This window comes from Bos javanicus, chromosome 15 (genome assembly GCF_032452875.1).
Source record: "Bos javanicus breed banteng chromosome 15, ARS-OSU_banteng_1.0, whole genome shotgun sequence".
Lineage (NCBI taxonomy): Eukaryota > Metazoa > Chordata > Mammalia > Artiodactyla > Bovidae > Bos > Bos javanicus.
This window is the reverse complement of record NC_083882.1, coordinates 77,880,499-77,890,113: the sequence shown is the minus strand read 5'-3', so window position 1 is coordinate 77,890,113 and position 9,615 is coordinate 77,880,499. Positions and strand designations below refer to the sequence as shown.

The following is a 9,615-nucleotide window of genomic DNA, read 5'->3' as shown; positions in this document are numbered from 1 at the left end:
CTCTGCCCTAGAAGAATTGAATTTCAGTTAACGCTTGTCAAGCACCATCTACGAGTCAAATGTCTGGTAGATTCGTTCACACTTGTTATCTGTCTCAGCCGCAGAACAGCCGTGACAGGTAGGTATTAAAATTGTCCCCATTTTACAGATGAGGAAGCTGATACTCGAAACATGTAAATGACTTGGCAAGACTACGTACATAGAAAGTAACAGCACTGAGATTAAAACCAGGTCTTCTTTCAACTCCAAGGCCGGGGAGACGACTTTAGGACACGAAAAGTCTGGAGTGATAATTTTAGAAAATCAGAAGTCTCAAGTGATTTCCGGCTCCCCCCGCTCCTCTGGGACCTCCGCTTGTGTTTGGGTTGGCATGGAGGCGGGGACATTGAGGAAGCTGAGTTCCACCCACTGAATCAAGGCTGTGGCAGAGGCTTGAGCAGCTATGGCCAATGCCATTTAGGTTTATTCTGACTTCCCAGAATAAACTGGGGAACGTCCTGCCAGAATTAACAGACAACAGTCACAGTCCAATTTTAAAAAGTGGTTCTTCCATTTTATTCTTGACTGTACAGACCATAGGTTTATAGCCAGGGTCTAAGCCTCCTCAAGGATCCCAGGGGCATCAGGAAGTTTGTGAACTTCTTGAAACTGTTGTTGCGCTGCATAGGTGTGAGAAAGTGAGAAGAAGGTTTATCTCTTTCATTAAATGTTCAAAGAGTTCTCTAATGCAAACGAGGTTAAAAAATAATTAGTACAGGCTTTGCCCAAGAAGAGTTTGTTTTTAAATGTTCTGACTCCAGCCTAGGGAGAGAACCAGATACTAGTAAAGAATGCAGCAGTTCATATCAGGAAATAATAATCACACTAATACTTCAGTAATTACTTTTTTCCTCTGTGCTGATCGAGACATAGATCTGGCTTTGGTGAAACCAAGAAAAAAAGAAACCCCAACAATTTGTACGGAGACCAAGAGGATGCATCTGTTTCCTGAATCAACCAGATCAAATGAGCCCTGAATCAAACATTGCCTGTGCTGAGGCTCTATTTTCTTCCAAAGAGAGATGAAGCAGTTGCTCTCAAAGGGGGAAAGAAAAAGAAAAACACAGAGAAATAAAAAGTAAGTCTAGGCAAAATAAGAATGATAATCTCTACTTCTGGAGTAATGCCAATGAATTTCTTTCTTTCTTTCTTTCTTTTTCCCCCTTCTTTTATTTTTTTTAAATATACTTTCTTGTCTGTGCTGCACAGCATATGGAATCTCAGTAAGCCCACCAGGGATAAAACCTGCGCCCCTTGCGTTGGAAGCATGGTCTTAACCCCTGGACGGCCAGGGGAGTTCCAACCAAAGGATTTTTTGACACAGTGCCTTCTCCAAGCTAAAGTTCCCTCCTAACAGGTATTATTTCTAAAGTGCGTGTAAAGCAGCTCCAGTCTCTGACGTCATACAGTGAAGACTTTGGCTCGGTCTGCCTGGGTTTATTTCAGCAGGTGCTACATCGGGTCCTGCGGTGTCGCCTGCATCTTTCTCCGTCGTCTACGTATCTGCCACCATCGAGTCATGCCTCATCCGTTGCTGTGCTTTCGGCTGGCTCTGCGCTTTGCTTTTTTTCCCTCTGCCTCTGCTGTTCCCTCTGAATGGAACACCCTTCCCTCCCTCGTCCCCCTCACTATCTCCTCCTCAGCCCAAGGGACTCCTCTTCCAGGGAGTTTTTTCCCATCCCCTTCGGAGGAATTTTCTGTCCTTGACGTCTCTGTAGTGCCCTGTGGGCACCCTTATGCCAATACCCAGCGTACCACTGCACTCGAAGCCCCTTGAGGGCAGGAGCTGTGTCTTTCACCTGGGATCTCTAGGTGTGTCTGACACATAAGCTTTTACCGAATACATGTAAAATGAATGAGTAGTTAGTTTCCCATCCGTACCTAATAAGGGATATTAAGTAATAGATGCTTGTGCAAATATCCTGCTGTTGCTACTGCTAAGTCACTTCAGTGGTGTCCGACTCTGTGCGACCCCATAGACGGCAGCCCACCAGGCTCCCCCGTCCCTGGGATTCTCCAGGCAAGAACACTGGAGTGGGTTGCCATTTCCTTCTCCAATGCATGAAAGTGAAAAGTGAAAGGGAAGTCGCTCAGTTGTGTCCGAACCTCAGCAACCCCATGGACTGCAGCCTACCAGGCTCCTCCATCCGTGGGATTTTCCAGGCAAGAGTACTGGAGTGGGGTGCCATTGCCTTCTCCGATCCTGCTGTTGAAAGTAATCGAAATATTCTCTGTTCCCCTTGCTTCCCCCTCTCAGAACTGGAGATTTTAGAAATACTGACCTCCCAATATCAAAAAGCTCAATTTAACACCCCCTCATATCCACGGAGCTCTAAGAAAAGAATATAATCTGAATTATCATAAGAAAACAGATTATATAATACATTAAAACAAAAAGGAAGTTTTAGATTTTAGTCTCAAAAATATGGTTCCTTTTTCTGTGGATATGACTGTGATGTTCAGGGTTAATGGCAATCATTGACCATTTTTTTTTTGAAATCTGCTGCGTGTGACACATAAATTCCTTTAACTATGTGTTTTTCCAAGAAGCTGAATCAGACCTCTTATTTAGTCATCACGATGCTCAACTCTTAAGTTTGAGAAATGTGGTTACAAAACAGAGAGACTATGTAAAGCTTTTAACTTCCTTCCTCCAAGAAAGGTAATAAGTGGAGAGGAAAAAGGAAAACAGACCAGAGATCAGTGACTTCAGTAATTACATCTGATTGGGAAGACCTGAGCCTGCTCTCTTCTCAGTGTGCTTAAGGCAAGTGAAATTAATTGAACCACATACAAGAAGACATATTTAAATCTCAGGAATGAGATTAAAGTAAATCCAAATTTTTAAAGAATAGAATAGTTTCTCTCTTTCCTGAAAGCAGGTAGTTGCATAAAATAACCAGCTGATGCTAGAATTCTCATTCTTTTTTTTGTATTGAAATGGGAGAAAAAGCGTATGTTTTTAGATTTTAAAGGGACTTTGAAGATCAGTTACTCCAAGCTCTCACTCTCACCCATTCTGATTTGACTCATTATATAATCCCCCTGTCATTATATTCCTGGGGAGCACAGGTGGAATCCTACCTAAAATAGACTTTCTCGGAAGGATTTGGCCCTCTGAATATTTGCCCCAAGGATCATCTAGTCTAAACACCATCATTTCCCTCACAAGGAAGATGACGTCTAAATATAGGCTCCCAACCAGAAGGACCCAAGGCTTTATGATATACAAAGCATGTTCTCATCATTGTATCTAATTCAATAAAGAAAGGTTCAGAGGCTCTCCAGAGTCACCCAACTTGTTAATTATGGAATCTGGACCAGGACTCCTGGTGTTGTATCCTTTCTCCTTCACCATGGTACTTCCTGAAAAGTATCCAAAGTGCTGTTTGTATGGTTCTGAGCAGGGAGTTTGGCCATATCCACGGATAAAATGGAGTTAAAGATTTCTGATGTTTTGGGACTTCCCTGGTGATCCAGTGGCTAAGACTCCGCAATCCCAATGCAGGGGGCTCAGGTATGATACCTGGTCAGGGAACTATATCCCACACAATACAACTAAAAAGATCCTGCGTGCTACAACAGAGATTCCAAGTGCCACAACTAAGACCCAATACAGCCAAATAAATAAATATTTTTTAAAAAGAATCTGATGGTTTACAAGGAAATGAACAAGTCCCTTCATGAGGAGGACACACTGCAAACAGCCCTTGTGGAAACGTGAGACATCTCAAAGCTGAGGAGAATCTGGTGTTATGCTTCATTTTAAAGCTCTTTACAAGATTATAGGAGAGGGTGTGTTGTAAGCATCACTTTCAAATTTAATGTACGTATAGGCATCTCAGGATGGTGCAAATGCAGGTTCTGATTCACAAAACCTTGGGTAGGGCCTGACAAAAGACTGTCCACTGGAGGATACTCCAGTATTCTTGCCAAGAGAATCCCATGAACAGTATGAAAAGGCAAAAAGATATAGCTCCAGAAGATGAGCCTTCCAGGTCAGAAGGTGTCCAGTATGCTACTGGGGAAGAGTAGAGGGCAATTACTAATAGCTGCAGAAAGAATGAGGCAGCTGGGCCAAAGTGGAAATGACACTCAGCTGTGGACGTGTCTGGTGGTAAAAGTAAAGTCCAGTGCTGTAAAGAACAATATTACACAGGAACCTGGAATGTCAGGTCCATGAATCAAGGTAAATTAGAAGTGGTCAAGCAGGAGATGGAAAGAGCGAATGTTGACATTTTAGGAATCAATGAACTAAAATACATGGGAATATGTGAATTTAATTCAGATACCATTTTATCTACTACTGTGGGCAAGAATCCCTTGGAGTATATATAGAGTAGCCCTGATAGTCAATAAGAGTCTGAAATGCTGTACTTGAGTGCAATCTCAAAAATGACAGAATGATCTCAATTCATTTCCAAGGCAAACTATTCAACATCACGATAATCCAAGTATATGCCCCAACCACTAATGCTGAAGAAGCTGAAGTTGAACAGTTCTATGAAGATGTATAAGACCTTCTAGAACTAACACCAAAAAAAAAGTGTCCTTTACATCACAGGAGACTGGAATGCAAAAGTAGGAAGTCAAGAGAGACCTAGAATAGTAGGCAAATTTGGCCTTGGGGTACAAAATGAAGCAGGGCAAAGGCTAATAGAGTTTTGCCAAGAGAACGCGCTGATAATAGCAAGCACCCTCTTCTAACAACACAAGAGAAGACTCTACACATGGACATCACCAGATGGTCAACACCGAATCAGACTGATTATATTCTTTGCAGTCATAGATGGAGAAGCTTTATACAGTCAGCAAAAACAAGACCGGGAGTTGACTGTGGCTCAGATCATGAACTCCTTATTGCAAAATTCAGACTTAAATAGAAGAAAGTAGGGAAAACCACTAGGCCATTCAGGTGTGACCTAAATCAAATCCCTTATGATTATACAGTGGAAGTGATGAATAGATTCAAGAGATTAGGTCTGGCAGACTGAGTGCCTGACAGAAAAACTATGGACTGAGGTTCATAACACGATACAGGAGGCAGTGACCAAAACCATCCCAAAGAAAAAGAAATGCAAGGAGGCAAAGTGGTTGTCTGTGGAGGCCTTACAAATAGCTAAGAGAAGAAGAGAAGCAAAAGACAGGGAGGAAAGGAAAGATATACCCATCTGAATGCAGAGTTCCAAAGAATAGCAAGGAGAGATAAGAAAGCCTTCTTCAGTGAACAATGCAAAGACATAGAGGAAAGCAATAGAATGGGAAAGACTAGAGATCTCTTCAAGAAAATTGCAGACACCAAGGGAACATTTCATGCAAGGATGGGCACCATAAAAGACAGAAACAGCAAGGACCTAACAGAAGAAGAGGAAATTAAGTATATAAGAATACACAGAAGAACTGTACAAAAAAGATCTTAATGACCCAGAAAACCACCATGGTGTGGTCACTCACCTAGAGCTAGACGTCCTGGAGTGTGAAGTCAAATGGGCCTTAGGAAGCATTACCATGAACAAAGCTAGTAGATGTAATAGAACTCCAGCTGAGCTCTTTCAAATTCTAAAAGTTAATGCTGTTGAAGTGCTGCACTCAGTATGTCAGCAAATTTGGAAAACTCAGCAATGGCCACAGGACTGGAAAAGGTCAGTTTTCATTCCAGTCCCAAATAAGGGCAATGGTAGTGTTCAAACTACCGCACAATTACATTCATTTCACATGCTAGCAAAGTAATGCTCAAAATCCTTCGAGCTAGGCTTCAACAGTACATGAACCAAGAACTTCCAGATGTACAAGCTGGATCTAGAAAAGGCCAAAGAACCAGAGATTAAATTGCCAACATCTGTTGGATCATAGAGAAAGCAAGGGATTTCAAAAACACATCTTCTGCTTCCTTGACTACGCTAAAGCCTTTGACTGGATCACAACAAACTGTGGAAAATTCTTAAAGAGATGGGAATACCAGATTACCTTACCTGTATGCAGGTCAAGAAGCAACAGTTAGAACTGGACATGGAACAACAGACTGGTTCAAAATTGGGAAAGGAGTACATCAAGGCTGCATATTGTCACCCTGCTTATTTAACTTACATGCAGAGTACATCATGCAAAATGCTGGGCTGGATGAATCACAAGCTGGAATCAAGATTGCTGGGAGAAATAACAACCCCAGATATGCAGATGATACCACTCTAATGGCAGAAAGTAAAGAGGAAGTAAATAGCCTCTTGATGAGGGTGAAAGAGCAGAGTGAAAAAGCTGGCTTAAAACTTAACATTCAAAAATCTAAGATCATGGCATCTGGTCCCATCACTTCATGGCAAACAGATGGGGAAACAATGGAAACAGTGACAGACTTTATTTTCTTGGGCTCCAAAATCACTGAGGACAGTGATTGCAGCCATAAAATTAAAAGACGCTGGGTCCTTGGAAGAAAAGCTGTGACAAACCTAGACAGCATATTAAAAAGCAGAAACATCACTTTGCTGACAAGGGTTTATGTGGTCAAAGTGATGGTTTTTCCAGTAGTCAGGTACCAGCATGAGAGCTGGACCATAAAGAAGGCTGAGCACCGAAGAATTGATGCTTTTGAACTGTGGCACTGGAGAAGACTCGTGAGAGTCCCTTGGACTGCAAAGAGATCCAACCAGTCCATCCTAAAGGAAATCAGTCTTGAATATTCATTGGAAGGAGCTGAAGCTCCAATACTTTGGCCAACTGATGGGAAGAGCTGACTCACTGGAAAAGACCCTGATGCTGGGAAAGATTGAAGGCAAAAGGAGAAGAGGGTGCCAGAGGATGCGGTCACTGACTCCATGAACCTAGGTTTGAGAAAATTCCGGGAAGCAGTGAAGGATAAGGGAAGCCTGGCGGGCTGCAGTCCCTGGGGTCGCAGAGGCAGACACCGCTGAGGGACTGAACGACAGCACAGCATTCTCCCCGAGTCTGCCAAAGCCGCTGCTCTGCGGAGCACACAGCGAGCAGCTGGGTGTAAGGAAGAGCTTCATCTTGGAAGCAAAGCACTTGGATCCAAGTCTCCACTACACATTTATGAGCCATGTGAATCTGGGCAAGTCACACTCTAAGACTGTTTCTGGGTCTAAAAGGTGGGGGTTATAATCATACCTCTATATACACCGAGACCCTTAAGGCTGTCATCTGCCATCCCTTTTCCGGGACTCTGTCCTGATGAGAGGACATTTTTGGCCATCAGAGATGTTTCTCACAATATTTTCTACAATAGTGAAAAACAAGGAGAAACCTAAATAACTAAAATTAAGGAAACATTTTAGAGTAAGGAAGAATAGATCCATTGCATTAAATATTAAGCAGCCGTCTAAAATCCTGTTTAAGGAGAAGATTTAAGAATATGGAGTTGGGGCTTCCCTGGTGGCTCAGTGGTAAAAAAAAAATACTCACTTACCAATGCAGAAGACATGGGTTCAATCCCACATCCAGAAGGATCCCACAAGCCACGGGACTAGCGACTGTGCTCTGCATCAAGAGAAGCCACTGCAGTGGGAAGCCTGAGCACTGCAGCTAGAGGAAGCCTGCACAGCAATGAAGACCCAGCACAGTCAAAAATAAAAGTAAGTAAATACATATATCTTTTTTTTAATGAATATGGAGGGGGACTTCCCCAGTGGTCCAGTGGTTAAGATCCCACCTTTCAAGGCAGGGGACAAAGATTCAATCCCTGGTCTGGGAACTCAGATCATACTACTAGGCCAGCTCATCACAACCACATACAGAGCCCAAGTGCTCCGGAGCCCACCTGCCACAGCTAGAGAAAACCCACATGCTACAACTGAGACCCAACGCAGCCAAAAATTAAAGTAGGTAAATGAAAAAAAAAATATATATATATATATACACACATTACACAAAATCTCTGCCCTGGTTGACCCACAGGGACACTGAGAATCAAATGAGACAACAATTGATAATGCAGTATATAACTATGAGGTATTATTATATAATTATTGTCAAATAGCATTGAGAAAATCCAGGTCAGGTCTCATTCCCTGCTTTGGCAGCCTGCCCTAATTCTGCAACATAATGTTTCCTAGAATGGCCAGCTTCTATCTGAACAGACTCTCTTAGTAGGAAGACTTCATTCTGACTCTGATTAAAAATATGAACCCAAGAAGCAAAGAATATGCATTTCCTATTTCTGCTGTGACCCTTGAGAAAGAGGAAGAAGAGGATGATTTTTTTAAACGTTTCTGGGGCAAACTACTTAAAAGTTGAGGTGTAAAGGGCAGAAGGTTCTTTTAAGATCAAATCTGAGTTTGAATCCCAGCTTTGCCATGTATTGGTGGGGGGAGTGCGGGAGAGGACCTTGAACAAGTCAAAACCAATTCCTTTTAGCTTCAATCTCCAAGTATTTGAAAATTACTTTCATAGTATTCATCTCCTAAGGTGATCGGAGGATTAAATGATATAATGAATGAAAAGTGCCTGGTAGAGTTTCTGGTACACAGCAGACTCTCATTAGTCACATTGCTAATTGTGGAGGACATGCCCTGGGTGTGGATAGGACCTGTGATGTGCTTGTAACCAGTAGCTAAAAATGTGATTAGAGTTACAATTGTGTACATGTTTCCACTCCGAAAGCACATGCTAGAGAGATTCACTCTCTGTTACTGGCTTGGAAAAAATAAGCTGCCGTATTGTGAGAAGGCAACTTGCAGGACCGTAGTTCCCCCAACCAGGGGCTGAACCTAGGTCCCGGCAGTGAAAGTACCAAGTCCTAACCACTGGCCCCCCAGGGAATTCCCTCTGAGAGAGCTTATGGGGAAAGTCACACACTGAGGACTTGTGGGCCACCTCTAGTGAAGAGTAGCTCCATGGACGGACGTTCAAGAGGGAGGGGACATAAATATGCCTATGGCTGATTCATGTTGATGTATGGCAGAAACCAACATAATACTGTAAAGCGATTATCCTCCAATTAAAAATAAAAATTAAGTTTGATAGAAAGAAAAAGAGTAGCCCCAGTTTACAGCCAACAAGAAAACAGAAACCTGAATCATGCAGTCAAAAGGAAATGAATTTTACCAACCACCTGAATGATCTTGGAAATTAATTCTTTCCTAATGGAGTCTGCAGATGAGACTATGCAGATCAACTACCATGTTGATTACTGATCGATGAGATCCTGAACAACACAGGACTACAAGACAATAAATGTATTGTTTTAAACCTCTAGAGTTGTGGTAGTTCGATACACAGCAATACAAAGCCAATACAGAATATAAAGTAGGTAACTAACCCTTGTCTTTTGCCTGCTGCTTGGAATGAGCAAGCTCACCTTCATTTCACCAATGTTTATAGAGTGCCCACTATTCTGTTGGGGCCAAATGAAAGAAAAGAAGACAGAGCCCGCCTTTGAGGGGCTAAAGGTCAGTGGAGGAGACAGGAAAGCAAAAAATTAAAAGCAATAAGTGGTGAAGACTTTGCCTTCCAATACAGGGGGTGGGGGTTCAATCTCTGATCAGGGAACTAGGATACCACTTGCCTAACCACCGAAAAAAAAAAAAAAAAAAAAACATAAAACTGAAGTGATATTTTAACAAA

General features: G+C 42.4%; 1 long non-coding RNA gene across 1 annotated transcript in view; it reads left to right on the top strand.

Annotated features, from left to right (window-relative positions):
* The window catches only part of LOC133227071 (uncharacterized), an 11,515-nt gene extending 3,234 nt beyond the window's left edge, over positions 1-8,281 (top strand). The window contains exons 1-2 of the long non-coding RNA XR_009729717.1: positions 1-118; positions 907-8,281. The exon at positions 1-118 is cut by the window's left edge and continues 3,234 nt beyond it. This is a non-coding gene — a long non-coding RNA (uncharacterized LOC133227071). The remainder of the gene's footprint in view (positions 119-906) is intronic.
* The last annotated feature ends 1,334 nt before the right edge of the window (positions 8,282-9,615 follow it).